Below are 17,575 nucleotides of genomic sequence, written 5' to 3'. Positions count from 1 at the left end.
CTTGTCCTGAACAACCTCATGTACATGATGGCCAAGGTAAACTCAGAGGAAGCGTGCCTCAGTGGCACACTCCAGCACCTGAGACCCGGGGTTAATCAAACTCCGTGCTGCAGACCTAGGGAAAATGGCATTTTTCATTAAAAATCACATGCAGAGGGCTTGGACCATGGGGAGAGCTGTGCCACAATGTGAACGTACTTCATGCCACTCAACTGTACACTCAGAAATGGCTAAGATGATAAACTTTTGTGTGTATATTTTGCCACCATTTTTAAATAACAAAAATAAAAAGAAGCCTACCATTTTAAAAATCATGTGAATAAGTATGTAACTTACTGATTTATGCATTATAAATTGCTGAAAAATGACCTCTTTCTGATGAATGGCCATGTTAACCCCCTTTTTAAGATTTTGAGATGGCCATGACCCTTAAAACAACTTTACATCAAACATTTAGCATCCTTACATTTTCCTGCATGTCTCCTGGGCCATTTTTTTATGTTGTTTATTACAGTATGGAGATGAAGTTCCTGGACCAGAAATGGAAAATGCTTGGAATGCATTAGCCAACAATGAAAAATGGAGCAACAATCTCAGGATCACCTTGCAATTCCTGATCAGCCTGTGTGGGGTCAGCAGTGACACGCTTCTCCTGCCCTAGGTAAGTAGGTCTGGGACTTCTGGGAATCATTCCTTGTGCCTACTGGTGGTTCCATTTGCAGTCTGGAACTCAGAGCATGCCCTTTGCACCAAGCAAAATAGAGAAATCCCATTTTGTCTGTCATGTTAACCTCCTATGAGCTTCTCTAGATACTACAGAAAAATTTTGTTCTGTTGCCTGAGAATCAGACCACAATCTCTTAGTGACACCTCTGTCAATTCCTTTCTAAGCCTTGACCCAGAAACCTATCAATTAAGGAGGGGACTAATAGTTGGGAACTAACTCTATGGTTCCTAAAAGCTGCCTTCTGTAAACATTAGATGGGCGATGCCAGAGAAACTAGGTCAAACGTTCTGTTACCCCTAATAAGAATGCTTTAGGTTTATGTCTGGATGCAGAGCACCCCGGTTTTTCTCTTCAAAGACTTAGATGGTAGAAGAGAGTAGTGTCATTTTCAGTAACTCTGGAATTCCATTAGGTTAATGTAACACCGTTTGCTTAACCATGTCCCTTTTGCTGCTTATATTCATAACACTTTACTATTACAAATGGTCCTTTTATGTAGACTTTAAGGTTATATTTAAGTCATTTGTTTTGGTGGCATTTCCCAAAGTAACTATCCTGGTTAAGGGAAGAAATAGGTGGGTGTTATTTTTTTAGTTCTCCTACGGACTTCAGAAATCGGTCTACACCCTTTCCCAATTCACTGTAACTGTGGTGTATAAGCATTCAAGTTTCCCATATCCCCACTAAATTTTATCATCCCATTTATTCATTTTGTCAGTTTAATATTTTTATTGGTATTTTCAAATTCTTCTCTTTACATATTTCCTTTCTGGTGAAGATGTTCATTTCTCCACGTAATAGGTTTGCATAATCATTTATGTCCTCATATGTTAACTGCTCAGTTTATTTCTTTTGACCACTTCTGATGTGGAATTTCAGCATTTACTTGAATCATTTCTGTAATTTTTTACTTTGAACAGTAATCTCTTATCATGTCTGTCACATAAATTTTCTCATTATTTTGCTTTCATTTTTGAAAATATCTTTGATATTTTTAGGAGTAAATGCTCATAACTGAAAAATTTCAAAGGTAAAGAGAACTTAAAAAAAAGAAGAAAAAGAAAATTCACCCAAAATGACTATCTTATCTAGAGAGAAGCACTACTAGCATGCTGATGGATTTCTTCCCAATGTTATTTCTATATAACACATACTCATTCACATCAATAATGGCATCATCTATTATATAGAAATTGTATGTCCTTCCTCTTTTACTTAATATTAAATATACTTTACTATCATTAAAAACTGTCATTCTGTTGACTACATACTTCATACAATTCACCATAACTTATGTACCCATTTCCCTAGTGTTCAACATTTGAACTGCTTTCAAAGCTTTCTTTTTTTGTGGGGGCAGTTTTACTATTACAAATTATGCCTTGGTGAAATCTTATATATAAACCTTCATGTCTTTCTCTAGGTTTGGAAAAGTTCCTAAAAGTGTAATTACAATTTCAAAAGTAACTGTGAACCAGTCCAGTACTCTTGATCTCAACTGCCATATTATCCAAGTTGCATTTCCACCCATGTGTAAGATTACCCATCTTACATCTGCACTAATATTGACCATTATCAATGTCTAATCTTTCCCAGTTTGATAACTGGTAAATTGTACCTTTGGTTGTAACTTGTGACCTTCAGCATTTGATGCTTTCCTTTTGAAATGTATTTTTTTGTCTTCCACTGTGTGAATATTATGTTTATATATTCAGACCTGCCTGCACTGCCTTGGATATCTCCCTTTCTTCCCCAGTCAGGATTTTCTTTTCCCTCCTAAGGAAATACATGATTATAGAGGTGTGGGGAAACACCGGGGCTTCTGAGAGGAAATCTGGTGTCAGACTCACTCACTCTGTGCCCCGCCTCCCACAGCTGCTGCAGAAGGGCCTGCCTAGTATGCAGCAGCCCCTGCTGCAGGTGATCTACAGTCTGCTCAGCTACATGGATCTTTCTGTTGTTCCTGTAAAGCAGTTTAATGTGGAAGTTCTGAAGACCATTGAAAAATATGTGCAAGTGAGTTTTTTAAAAACTTCACCTATGAACCAGAGTGTTTCCAGAGTCATTCCTGAAAAACAGGAGGAAAATATGTAGCTTGAATGTGGCTACAAAGCTATATGGGCGCCAGGCCATGTGTTTACCCATTGATGCCTGAAACACGCTGAGAGCCATCAAATGAGATGGTTGACCAGCACCCTGAGTGATATACTGAGGAGAAAGGACCAGATCCTCTGCTTTCCTGAGCCTTCAGAGAACACATTTCTGCCTCTTCAGACTAACAGACTGGGTATTGTACACACACACCCGGCTGGGCGGGCATGGACAGGGTCTTTCTTATGTGTGGTATTCTATTTCAGAGAAGTCAGAGAGAGAAGGAACTTGCATGTGCCAGGTTCTGGGACAGATGTTTCAACATGTGAAATGGTAGTTCAGAAGTTAAAATTGTCACTGTAGAGTTGAGGTAACTAAGGTTAGGAAACTTACATGAAAGAGCTTGAAAATACTTTAGCCAACAAATAGTGTATTCGGCAAGGTTCAGAGTTCAAAGGCAAGTGTTGTTTTTTCTGCTTAAATTCATCGACAAAGCCACATAATGCAAATTTTACACGTCCTTTCCCATCTTAACTTCACCAGTCACATTACTTGAAGAAATTGTTTAATACTAAAAATGATTTCTGAGCTTTTTTTCTGTTTTCAAGTCACAGTGAGCCAGTAATAGTTTTGCCATATGGAAGGCATTTAGTAATACTCTACACTCACAGGAGGCCGAGGGTCAGCTCACATCTTTCTACTAATTGTGTGCCCTGCCTAATTTAAACAAATCATTGTATTATTAGATTGCCTGTTCTATCTTAGGCCTCTGGGCTGTCTCGGGTGCTCTGAATCTTATCTTGAATGATGGCTCATTTCACACACTATGACCTCCCTTATGCAGAATTGAACAGTGAAGGAAAGGTGTTTTATTTCATGTGTTTTTAATCCAAAGCCTGGGCAAATAATAATAACAACATTTTATCAAGTTGGTTCATTTATGTTCAATATTTTTGTGGAAGAAGCACCTCAGTTGGCCTGGGGGTCGTGAGGGAGACACAGATGGTGAAACCAAGTGAATCTTCTGGGAATAGTGGGCTCCTGAGAGGCTGATACAGAGAACAGGGGCTCTTACCTCCTTCCAGGATAAGGTAGTAGCATGAGCAGAGGCACAGAGGCTGAGAGACCTTGCCTGGTTGGGGGACCTCCAGCGGTAGCCTGGGGGAGATAACCTCCGTGGGCTGCGCTCAGAGAGTGTGGGCTCCCCGCTGTCCACCAGAGGGAGCTGTTCAAGGAGGCAGGGAAGTAGTACGGTCTGAAGAGTTCTACAAAGGTCACTGAGGCCGGAGTGGGGATGATGGACTTCAGTAGCGTCTGCATCAGTAAGCCCAGTTAAGAGGCTTTGAAAGAGGCCAGGCAGAGACTGGAGAGGAACTAGCTGAGCCAGTGCCAGCAAGAAAGGAGAGAGAGAGCAATTTATCAGGAGGTAAGGAAAGAGGAGTTAAGGATGGCCCCCAGATTCCTGGGTTAGGTCATGAGGAGCACATGGGGTGAGAAGAGAAGAGGGCTGAGAGCAATGATCAGGCGCCCAAGACAGAAATGGGCAGGAAGGGCCAGAGACGTAGGAGAAGGACTAAGGAACGCTGGAAGCTGGAGGTGCAGAGAATTTGGAGAAGGAGTGAGTAGTGGTCAGCAACATAAAGGCATCGAGATTATTTTTATTCAAATTGAGGCAGGGCTTCACTAGCAAAAATGGTACCTTGTTCTTATAAACATTTATTTGAATATAAACTAAAATTGATCTTTTATTTGCTTGTTTCCTAAATGTAACTCATCTTATACATAGATTGTCTTGTTACGTCTTTTGTCTTTTATGTGTCATGGAATTTCCTTCACTGTTGGAAATCTGTGAATTCTGACTGGTCAGAAGGAGTTTGAGTAGCTGGTGGTATATTTTTTAAAATGAAATTATTTCTTACCACTGAATGTTTTATTTCCTTCAAAGTGTTCACTGGAGAGAAGCTTTGAATATCTTGAAGCTGGTAGTTTCTCCATCTGCCAGCCTAGTTTTGCCTTCCTACCAGCACAGCAACCTCTCAAAGATAGAAATACATCGAGTATAGACTAGTGCTTTGAAGGAATTACCTGGAAAAACCCTGGACTTTCACTTTGATATTTCAGAGTTATGTTATCTATTTCTGTAAGCTCTAGCATGAATATTTAGTGGCAGAGGTCAAAACCAGTTGCCTGGGTAAAGGGAGACTGATTTTCCATTTATTTCTAATGAGGGCTTCTAAGGCTTAAATTAGGTTCTGTTTTTTGAGAACCCATTGAGTGTCATATTCACCTGAGCTCTCAATTGGCAACTTCTAACAGTAGAAGCTAGCCTCAGTTCTATAAAAACATATTCTAAACAAAGAAAGATAACTTTCATAATATATACAATTGTCAAATCAATAAGTTACACACCTGGAACAAATATAATGTTATATGCCAATTATACTTCCATTGGGAAAAAAAAAGAAATCTGTAAAAATCTTAAGCATTTTAAACCATGACCTTCACTCATTGTTTATCTGACCTGTGTCACATCCTCTTTGTATCCACAACCTTGTTCTCTGAACTGAAGCCAGACCAGCAAATGACAGAGATTGAGAGGAATACAGAATCCATCCTTATGGCTGCTCTCCAGAACCGCACTGCTTTTTAAACCAGGAAAATTATCTAAATTCTTGCCAAGGGAGGAGGGACCAGCGAACCAAGCTATGATCTGGAAGTTAAGAAAGGGCAGAAAGTGCCCAGATTTACCTGCTGGTCCGTTAATGAACATGTGGGAAGAATGTACATAACTGTTTTAGTCTAAGATGTAGAAACACTTTGCTTTCCTATGTCTCCTATCCCATGATCTGTAAGACCCCCAAAGCAGAAACTACGATTTGTCCATTTTGTAACCAAGGTTTGGTATGGTATCTGGTGCGTGTTAGGTACTTAATACTCTTTGACATTGCTGAATTGAATAAATCACTAAAGGAATAAACCAGGTCTGCTCATACGGGAATTACTTGGTCTGTTAGGCAGGGTACAGCCGGGTTGGGTTTTCTCCCACAGTGGACTCATGAACCTCTTACTATGTCATTGTTCAGGATGAGATATTATTTTGATGCCATTGCAATAACCTGCATCTATAGTTAGTGTATGTATATTAAAGTATCAGATCAATACTTTTCCATTTTTAGCATTTTTTTTTGCATTGCTACCAGTGGGGGAAAGCTACTTTTACTCTGACTTAAGTTTATTCTGTTCAAAAGAGGAACAGAAAATGCACATCCAGTCAGCTGCACACCTCAGGGACCCAGCTCTTCAGGACTGATGGGCCTCACAGAGCCAGGTAGAAAATTACCAGCTGGTTTCTGCCATGTGCAAGTATAGGCCCGTGAACAGGTTCCTGCAGAGGTGACCTGTTTGGGAGGAACATCCTATCTGGCCACCACACGCCAGCATGTGAAATAAACTCTCAAGGAGTGAAACTTCTAAGGTGTGCAACCCAAGTACCTCACTCTGGCCTCATTCATTTAAATAATTGAAAAGACATAAATAATTTAAATTTTCAAATAATTGAGAGTATATAAAGATTGCTGAGTGAAGTCTGGGAAGAGGGGAAGGAATTTTAGTCTCTTGTTATAACTATCAAAAATCCCATCAAGCTTACAAATCTGAAAACTGACTCTGCTTTTCTGAATGTTTTGCTTCTAGTCTTTACCAGTGGTTTCTAAAATATGTTTAGGAATAAGCAACTGAGCTGTATTCAGGTGCTAAAGAGGGTGGGAAAATGCAGAAGGTGCAAAATGATTTAGAACATCAGGAAAATTAGCCTACTTACAACACTGAACTTCTGTAGTCTGATTTTTAATCAAATAAGCAGTTCTTGGCTGCTGCTGGGTAGAGCAATCCCATATTCTACAGTTATTAATAAGTAGAAGAACATGTGCTTTTGTGTTCTTTATTTTTGTCAAGACACCCATCATGGGGAGGCCATACGATGAGTTGCAGAACTCCGGGTGTGAGGGGAAGCCCAGGGCCGTGGCTGTCACCAGGAGCACGTCCGCCTCATCAGGCTCCAACTCCAATATCCTTGTGCCTGTAAGCTGGAAAAGGCCCCAGTATTCTCAGGTATAGACCCCAGACACCCAGGCCTGGAAGGGAGTGTAGGGGACCTATTGAGGCCAGCTGCCCATGTGATACAGGACTCCTGCAGTCACCATCCCAGGGTGCCCTTCCAGGAATCGGCCCTTCAGGGAGCCCGTGGCATTCCCAGGGACCACTTCCATCCTTGAGCAGCTCCTTATGGTGAATTGAAGTCTGATACTTTGTCACCTATCCCTGTTGGTCTATGTTCTCCTAAGGCTTAGAAAATGAAGCCCCATCTTTCACATGGCAGCCCTCCAAATATTTAAAGAAGCCCTACCCACTCTGCCACTTACCCAAATGAGTCCTCTCTTCTTCAAATAATAAATCCTTATTTCTCCCAGCCAGTTCTTTGTGATTGGGCTGCACACCCAATGACCGTTCTGGCTGCTGTCCTCTGAGCATGTTGTCTGGCCAGGGTTTCCACGCGCAGAAACCGGGGGGCTGCTGGGTTTCTCTGAAGCTCGGGTCCCACAGCCAAAGACTCTTCACTCCGTGGGGGGCGGCGTCACAGTATGGATGTTATGGGGCTTTTTGTCAAGTAAAAGCCTTCATTATTCAAGGTTCTTTTGGTGACATGTGACGGATGCCCAGTGAGAGATTACCTTCAGTAGAAAGGGAAATCATTAACTCATATATCTTGGCTGCAAGCACAGCTGGACTTTAGTACCAAAAGTTAGGAACTGGATCCTTAGACTCTGTCCCTCTCTCTCTCTCTCCCCACTTCCCTTCCCCATCCTGGCCCTGTGTCCTCTTCCTAGATGTCATTGTCAGGCAAGCCCTTCCCACATGAGGCACTGATGACTTCTGGTGGGTGCACACTGACATGGTCTTTGGCTCCGATGGTTTCATGACAGGCCTTCCCTCCCAGTGGCTGTAGTAAATCTAGAAAAAGGACTTTTGCAGCATGTGCAAAGGAGGCAAAGCCCCGGTTAGCGGGAGAGGAGCTGTCGCCGGGATAGAGGGCCTGGGTTACTTACTGGGAGGAGGTGAAGTGGGTGCTGAGCAGGGAAAGCACTTGACTACATGCCCAGCTGTAGGCATGTAGGCCAGGGAAATGGCACATGGAGCATAATGCCTGCTGGGACATAGCTGGTTTTCCCTGAACTGTTGGTAAGGGACTTTCTATACTTTCTTGGGGATTTGGAAAGGAGAAGAAAAATGTGCAGCCCGATTCTGTGTTCCTCTCTGTTGATTCCTCCCCAGAAGTCAAATGCCCACTAAAACTTAGAGAAATAGTTTAGCAAACCTGTAGCCATACTTCAGCACCAAGGACCTCCTGTCTTTGACCTTGAAGACACCATATTGAATGTTCCTTCTATAACTTGTAAAGAAGGATGCAGTGAACCCAGTTCCATTAAGAAGGAAAATTTTTGAGTGCTGTGGCCTCCTAGCCGTCTCCACACTAACCAAAATCAGATGAAAAGAGGAAAATCATTTTAAAGAGATTATTTAAAGAAGGTTGCTTTAAGAGCAGTTCTGAAGGACATTCACGTTTTTTAGGCTTTGACCATCATTCCCTCTCATTCCCAACTCACCAATCCTTCTGAGACCTAGTCTATCTATGTCACTGGAAAATGTAATGGTTTACAGAAGATCAGAAGGCTGTCCGGAAGATCTCTGTGCTTAAGTGGCTGGGAAATAAGGTTTATGAAGAAAAGCAAAAGGAATCGAATCTGTCCAACTTTAGGAAGACTGAGCTGAGAAAGGTGGCTTGCCAATCGAATTTCTTACTTCTGCAGCAAGTAAAGTCATTCTGCCATGGGAGGAAAAGGGGTTTGTGTTGTGATATAACAGATTTAACTTTGGTGTAAGGAGCATCTTGCTCATGCTGAAACATGACATGCAAGAAAAGATTACTAAGTTGAGTAGGAATGCCCACTGCAGAATGTAGGGATTGATTTCCACATGGGAGAACTTAGATCGGCACCATCCAGTAGAAAGGCAATGCGAGCTTCATTGCAAGTGTTCTAAGAGTCGCCTTAAAAAAAAAGTAAAAAGAAACAGTACAAAAATAATTTAAACAGCGTATGTTAGCCTAATGTAGCTAAAATATCATTTCACTATGTAATCAGTTTTTTACAATTATTAATGAAATATTTCACTTTGCTGTTTCATTCCAAGTTTCATGCGCTTCACATCTCAGTCCTCACTGGCCACCGTTCAAGTGCAGGAGCCCTGTGTGGCTAATGGCTCCTGTAGTAGAGGTGATTGGCTCTCAGGACCTCATGTTTAAACCTGCCTGTGTGTTTCTTTTCCAGAAGAGAATGAAAGAAAAGCTGGTGCATGTCCTTTCTCTGTGTGGCCAAGAAGTGGGACTGAGCAAAAATCCATCAGTAAGTTCCATCAAGTGTCACTTGGCGTACCAACATCTTTTTTGCCTTTGACTTGTTTTTACCTTGGGTCATATAGTTTAGAGTCAGTTCTGAAGTACAAGTGTGACAGCCACCATCTAGGTCAAACCCTAGATCATTTCTCTCTATACCATGAGTTTTAATTTAGCCTAGTTCGGAAAGAACGAAAGATATTTTTATTTGCTCCAGTTGAAGATGAATACATGTTTTCATTTTGAAACATTTATTGGATTTCTTTATAAATATTCCAGACTTCCTTAAATTATTTATGTGTGACTGTGTCCTACACCACTGTATGTAAGTCCTTTTGGGGTATAATTTTACTTTCTGTACACACACCAATTACTCTGATATCATTATTTTACTCATGTATAGTAAAGGTGAAAAGAATGATATATCATCATTTTTTTCTCACATAAACTTCCACTGATGTTAGTTTTAAAAAAACATGCCATTAGGCTATGAAATAAATGAATAATTGAAGTAGTAGAAATTAGCTTCTGAAACTTTTAGAAAACTTAGGAAATTCAAATTGTTACATGTGTGAGTGTATGGTAGGAGAAGCAATACAAATCTCAGGGAATAGCTTCACCAGATGTTTCTGTTTCATGTATATCACCAAATCTGTGTTATTAACAAAAAAGAATTGGCAACCCAAATAATTTCCCAAATAGGGTAAGAGTTAGCAAAGAATTTCTCTGTGTATCTCTTTTTAAAAATTCCAAAATGTATCTAATCATATAGTTCGTGAGAGGGTAAAATACTAGAGGATCAGAAATACTTGCTAACATGCAAACTGATATCGCTTATCATCTCAGAATGTGCCCCAGCCAGCCATGAGCTAAGGTCAGCTGAAGTCAGCTTTTCAGGGTTATTGATCAGTGCATTTGTTACTGCTCCTGGGACATTATTTAGGGTAGAGGGGACGAGATAGTGGCAGAGGCAGAAGGAGCCACAGAGAGAGAAACAAGAGCCTTTTGTCACTGCAGTGTGGTACTGGGAGCAAGGGCCATTTCTTACCGCCATTGTGGCTGGCACTTTCTCCTTCAGATCTAACCCTCCTTCTTCTGGGATGATGCCTTTCTAGCAAGAAATGTGTACCTGGACTATGTTAGAAATAACAGAAGCAGCACAAGACAGGGAGCTCTCAACTGAGAAAACCAGAATTCTAGTCTCATCTCTCCCTAACTAGTTGGCCCTCAATGCTGTTTATGTTGCAAACCCATCTGCAGTCCCCAGTGCCATGCATGACACTGTGTGTCGTGCATCATTTTATGAGAAGATAGTGTAAACCATCTGACTATTCTTAAACCCTGATAAAAAATTATATTTAAAATCCATTCACTTTTTAATTTTGAGAGACATCTGTTATGTTTAAATTCATCTGATTTGCTTACATTTCAAGGAAGGCCAGATTATAATGGTTAATTAAAGAATACTGTTCACTTTATATATTAGTCTGTGTTCAGGAGAGGCCAGAGAGTAAAACATTTACAGTTTATTTTTTCTACAAAGTTCTACAAAAACATCATTTGCAGTTTATGATTTCTACAAAGTTCTATAAAAATGGCCCAGTGAAAAAAACCTAAATATAGAAGTTAATTTTAAAATATGAATATTCTAATGGTCTTAATTTTAGAAATGTCTTTGTTTTGTTAAATCAACAGGACAGGAATTTTGAGTATAAATTATGAGCATGGCTGGTCATCTAATCTCCTATAATTTAAATGAGCAAGTACTATACTTCATGGCTTCTGATTCATTTTTCTTACCAGTTCCTGGCTTATCTCTAAAAGGGTAAAATCCTTTGTGCTTTTAGTTCATGCTACAATGACATATCTATCTGGGTATTAAAATAGTATGTGATAATATATATGTGATGTGTATGTATGTGAATGTGTTTCTAACAATTTCTAACATCAGTCAATTCAGACACAGTGGAAAGTTTCTTGACTGCCCGAATTTATCTGTGAACACATGTTCAGTTCACACGCACACACACACACACATACGCACAGTCAGCTCAGATCCAGTCTTCATCCATTAAGAGGCAGCAATTTCACTCTTGAACATTTTCCTAGTGCATGAACTTACGTCTTTGCAACAAGTTTAAACAGAAGGCACCTGTCCAACATAAATAGTCAGAGAACATTCTAAAAATACCCACTTAAGGAATTCGGTGTGTACTGGAAATCCAGTGCTGTGAAGAGCCAGTTCCAGTTTTCTGCAGCACAAACAACCGAGCCAAGCGCGGTTTCTCAGGAGAGCTCTCCTTGATGCCTAGGTGATTTTTTCATCGTGTGGGGATCTCGATCTGCTTGAGCACCAGACAAGCCTGGTGTCTTCTGAGGACGGCGCCCGGGAACAGGACAACATGGATGACACAAACAGTGAGCAGCAGTTTCGCGTCTTTAGAGACTTCGATTTCCTAGACGTGGAGCTGGAGGATGGAGAGGTACAGCATTTCCTCTGTAAAACCAATGCACTGCGTCTTTACCCCGACTAACAGAACACTTTCTTTTTCCTGCTAAATAGTGAGTTTTTATAACAGTCTTTAATTGGAAAGCTGTAGACTTTATTTTGAATCAACTTATTCAAAGCACAGCGGCTCAACTTTGGCAAAAGTCACCACACCCTTCCTGTCTGAGCCGCGGCAGAAGCTGCCAAGTTATTTCTAAATGGCAAAGATCTGCCTTTCAGTGACCGCACAAAGTCTGCGTGTGTGTAGTCCAGAGGCGAACTTTTATAAAAAAAATCACAAAAACCTTCAAGTTCTGAGTCTGTTCACGGCTACCTGGATAAAACATGCTAAGCATTTAATTACTTTAAAGGTGAAACCGCTCTAATTTGATCACTTCAAAGATGGCCTGCTCCAACAGGAGAGGGGAGGCCTCAGGCTCCAGTAGCTCTGTGCTGTTCTTACTGGAATCATTAGAACCTGAAATAAGATAGAAGGCAAAAGACAGCTCTCTGTTTTAGGTCGGGAGCTCGCGCTCCCAACACCTGGAACCGCTGAATTCAAGTCTCAATGGGCAAATGCCTTTGCGTTTATTTGAATGATGATTACGGTCATAAGATGCTTTGGTTATGAATCATGCAGTTGACAACTGGTAGTGGAAGGAGGAACATCATCCTGTCTCATTTCAGGAGCTCAGGGGCACATTCTGGCTGAGAGGTAGTCTTCTGCTTCCTAGATGACAACTAAGGTCACTGAAGTGAACCAGCCTGTGTAAAAATGCCTTGTATCGAGATGGCTCATGGTGTTGCTCAGCATACTCAGCTCACATCTAACTAAGCACAATGTATTTCCCAGATGCAGAAAGGCTAGTTCTGATCATCTTACAGTTAAATTGGAGGTCCCAGTACAAAGTTTATCATATCGTCTGGCAGGTAGGCACCTTCCAGCATCATTGTAAACTTGTGGGAAATGATGCTCCAGGGAGCTCCTTACCTTCCCTAAAAGGACAGGCTTGCTGCCCCATCTGCTTATGTTGAGGTGAAGCCAAGGAGACGTCTGCTTTTGTCTCTCCCTTGCCCACTGATGACCCCGGGGGCCTGTGCCAGCAAAGGAGAATCAGGCCCTCAGAATGAAGGATGTTTTCTTTACTGGTTCTTTCCCTGGAAAGCGAGCTCAGCAGACGCATTCCCTACAGAGGACAGACGCACCCATGGCAGGCATCTCTAAGATCAGTGTCAGCTTTTCACCCTGCATTGTTCTAGAACAAGTGACAGCACTGCAGAGTTTTCTAGCTATTAAATCATCATCAGTGATGAAGACACTTATCACTAAATGCAATGAGGATTGTTTAAAGAGCCCTAAAGCAAAATGCAGGTATTTTTAATACTTTTAAAATGTCTCTGAGCCACAGAAAGTTAAAAGATGATATACCTGATCCAGGCAACTGACCTAATCTTCACTCTTAGGCTGGAATTCAAGCTTGGGTTCTCTCTTCTCTCGAGAAGTTAAACTGAGCAGGGGGAAAATGATGAAGAAAGAGACATCATTTTCCAGTCTCAGCCAAAGAAAAATGTGTTATGTGAAGTGACCTGGCAGGAATAATATAAAGTGGAGAAATCAGGCACAATTTCAGCACAACTAACAAATTTAGTTTCTATCAAAATAGAGGAAGAAAAGAAATCTGAGATGTCCATCACTTGAAAATAAATATTATACAAATATTTTTCAGGGCCAGTAAATAATGAATACTACACCTTGCTTCTAGAGTTCTCTCTACTGTCCTAGACAACAGGAACTAAAAAATCATCATGATTGTTTTATCTTAAGATTTTATAATAAATTCAAGCATGTGAAAGTATATACTTTATCCAAATAAAATAAACCATTTAAGAATGGTTTACTCTTTGTCAGTAAGATTATAATAAGGGATTCTGGCATGCTTATAAGAGTGGCTTTGGAGGCAGGCAGATCTAAATTTGAATTTCACCTCTACCACTTACCTACCTATATGATCTCAAGCATGGATGCAGTTTCTCCTGGCTTCCTAATTTATTACAATGGGTATGATAATACCTGCCTGTAGAGTTGATGTGAAGAGTTAGGTATGATAACCTATGTGAAGCTTCAATCCTGGTATTAGTCACCCATTAGGCATCCAAAATGTCTATTCTTTTGTACTGCTGCTGGTGTATAATTTCAGTGTATCTTCAGCTGAGCAAGTTAGGCATTTTTGGCCTCTAGATCAAAGCACAATTATCAAAAAAAAAAAAAGACAAGCTTTGTTGTCAGGTTTATTCCTTTTCATTAAAAAGTCTCAGAATTTACTGACAGATACCCATAAGGGTTTGCCTTTGAACTTTTCAGAATCTTTAAAAGGTGCTGGGTCTTTGCTGTTAATCGCACATCAGCAGCAAACAGGTTAAGATGCAAACGCTTTTAGCTTTGCGAGCAAGATCAGGTGATGCCCTCTTTTTTTCCAGGCTGATGACCCTTATTTGTTTTCCCATGACAATTAACAGTTTTCTCACAAATAGAAACTTAAACATTTCCCCCCAAAAAAGTGTTGAGGAGGCCAAAGTTGTCACTGAGGTGGAAAGCCATTTCAGAACTTGTATTGATGATTTGTTACCCGAGCTGCATCATCTTCCACTGAGAGGTTTAGAATTCCTGGTGTTTGATCCCAACTTTTCTCTTTAGGGTTTGTGTATCTGCCTTTTTTTTAAGTTGCACCTACTGAAGTATATATTGTTAACACTGTTAGTGGCTGTTGTGTTAAAACTAAGACAAATGCACTTGAGTATCTTTAATATAACATTGTAAATAGACCTCTTTATTTGTTTTTCTGTCCATTCATCTGCTACCCAGGAATTTCAGGTAAGATGATACTGTTTTTAATTCAGATATGCTAGTAGACATTTTGCATCATTGCAGATCTGTAACAACATAATTGCTTTTTTCCTCCCTTCTAACATATGTATGCCTATTTGTGCGCACATTTACACTGATATGTGTGTGGTTTACGAAGTATTTTCTATGGTTGCTCTACTATGGAAATATTTCCTAAAGTATAAAATACAAGAGAGGTTTAAAATCTTTATATGCCTAGTTCTGGAAGTTGCATGATTACATCTGAGAGAAAGTGAGTTTTAAAATATGATCCATGGAAATCCTGTAATATTGATTAGGCAGTTGTACAACTGGATTGGTTTCATTGTTAAATTATTTTATTAAAGGTGAAGTGAACAAGCAGTATCTAACAATATACCACAGACACTTCCAGTGAATCTTTCTATTTTCCAGGAATTAGGACCTATCTTTCTAATGGTGACTATGTAACATTTCATCCAAATAAGGATGCTTTTGCAAGTGGAAAAAAAGTGCTAATAATAATTTATAATAATTAATCCAGACAACAGGCACACACCAGCACCATCCAGGGCAGATTGACCTATGAACATTCTGTATCTATGTCATATCAGATTTACTTTAAGTAGGTACAGTGGGGAAACATATTTTTACCTCAATACACCTAATTTCCTTCCAAAATAATTCTTATGTGACAAAGCTCTGATATGAAAGAAGTTATTTAAAGGATATTATTTCCAACACTTCTGGAGTGTTCAATAATTAATACTTTCTCATCTCAGTATAAATCCTGAGTGGTTATTTAAGTTTAATAAAGGTGACATATGCAAATTGCCCATGAGGCCTAATTAGCCATCTTCTAACTTTTCTCACACACAGGAAATCTGGCATAATCAGTAAAATGCTGTTCTGATTTTTGACCTTGTCTGTAACATTAAAATGCAAATCTCATATTTGGGTGTGGGGACGATGGAGGGTGGCTCTCCTAACAGATATTCCTGTGCCATGCTGAGAAGGCCTGGTTGAGTTTCAATCACCACGGACTTTAACTTAAGCTAGACTCTGGCACTGTTCCATCTCTGCTCCTCAGCCACCACTGGGGAAACAGTTTCAGCACCTTGGGCTCTAATGGATCTGCTGCACCTTCTAGCCAGATATCCAGATGTTGTTGCTATAAGAATAGGTTTCCCTGACTACAGTCCTCACGCCTGATCAGGTCAGGTCTTCACCAGAGGTGCCATCCTATCAACAGTAACAGCAACTCTATGACTGGTGCAGCATTCTCTGACCCTAATCATCTGTGTTTCTCTGCACGCTCCTGGTTCTGTCTCAGGTTCAGTGTGGGAGGCTTCCCGAATTGTTGCCTAAGGTAGTTCATCCACCCCACCCAGTGATTTGGTGCAAGAGAACTGGTTTTGTGAATTTGATGCTTTATATTTACATTTGTATATTTCTCCAGTAATTTTCACACATTTTTTTCTCTGCATATTCTCACTTTATCTTTTTAATTTCTTCATACATTGCATTTTCTTTTCCTTGTAGAATGCTCACCTTTTCCATGTTTCTTTATTTTTTCACTGAAATAGCTATTTTAAAGTCTCAATAGTTAGCCTTTTCCACCAGGAACAAGAATTATTTGGTGGCAACTTGTCACAGCAAATAGAGCTACAGAATATGAAAATCGTATTCTGAGTCTTTCTCTTTAAAATGAAACAGTTCTAAGAACAATCATAAACATCATAAATGGGGATGAATGATAACCATTTCTCAATCATATCCAGAATGTGTTTAGATTCTTCTCTGTTGCCCTCTACCATGTATAGCCAAAATGAACTTTGGACATGCTGAGCATCTATTATATGAGAGATCTGGGAGAATGACAAGCTTTGTTTCAGTAGAATCCAGAAGAGACAGACCCTGAAACCAAAGGGAAAGTAATAAATTTAATGTCACTACTTTTAACAGTGGCTTGCCTCTCTCATGTCAGTATACTCACTGAGCTCTCATCGAAAAAAGTTAATTCAGTGAAACATGAGATAGTGTTTCAAATGCCTACTAAGTGAAAGAATTCTGTGCTAGATTTTTTCAGATTACCTATTTGCTTAGGTTAAAACCTGTGGGCTGGGTAATATTTCTCTTCTTGTATTTCTTTCTTTGCAGAGAGAAAACTAAAACCCAAATTACTTTCTAGGAAAAAATTCTGTGTTGGTTAAATAAATTTGTTTCATATCAGATGGTCTGTAAAGAAAGTCTGAGATACAAACAAAAGCTTTCTTTAACACATGCTCCCTGAGCCCAGTTCTTGGTAAATGAAAATGGACAAGTCAGCCAGAATGCTTGGTACCAAGTCCATCATTTCAGGCCCAGGAAAGTAACTGTTTCCTATAACGGGCCAAGCACCTAAAGGTGAACCAGATGTAAAAGTGAAGCTGTGCTGCTCTGGCCTCTGCATCATGCATGATCCGTCAGACTCAGCCCAGCTGCTCTCTGATCGTCTTTAACTCTGCATTTTATCTGAAAACTGCTGCAGTAGAAACAGGCTGGAATGTTAACCTAATGCTCTTCTACTTAATGCCCAGAAGACGTGAAATGTGCTTCAAGCATAGCTCCACCTTTGCCTCCTTCTGAAACAGTACTAAACCCGTGGGGGGGGGGGTTATACCTCTTCTTAAGTTGTTTGAATATTGGTCTCTTTCTTACAGATTTTTCGAAACATAGATTATTTGTAGAATTTGCCAAAGTCACCTCTTCAAAAGCATAATATTACCTGCCATGCCTAAGAAAAGTGTGTGATCACTTTACCGATGATTTAATACACTTTAGGTGAAAAGAGTGTTTTATTCCTCTTCATGTCATGTTAACAATATGTTTGGCACCAAAGTGGATCAGAGTTTGAGAGTTCATAATGAAAGAACTTACTTCTAAGCTAGGACTAATTGAATATGTGAAGGGGTG

The sequence above is a fragment of the Manis javanica genome, chromosome 1 (genome assembly GCF_040802235.1).
Source record: "Manis javanica isolate MJ-LG chromosome 1, MJ_LKY, whole genome shotgun sequence".
NCBI lineage: Eukaryota > Metazoa > Chordata > Mammalia > Pholidota > Manidae > Manis > Manis javanica.
The sequence above is the reverse complement of the archived record's forward strand: the minus strand, read 5'-3'. Positions refer to the sequence as shown.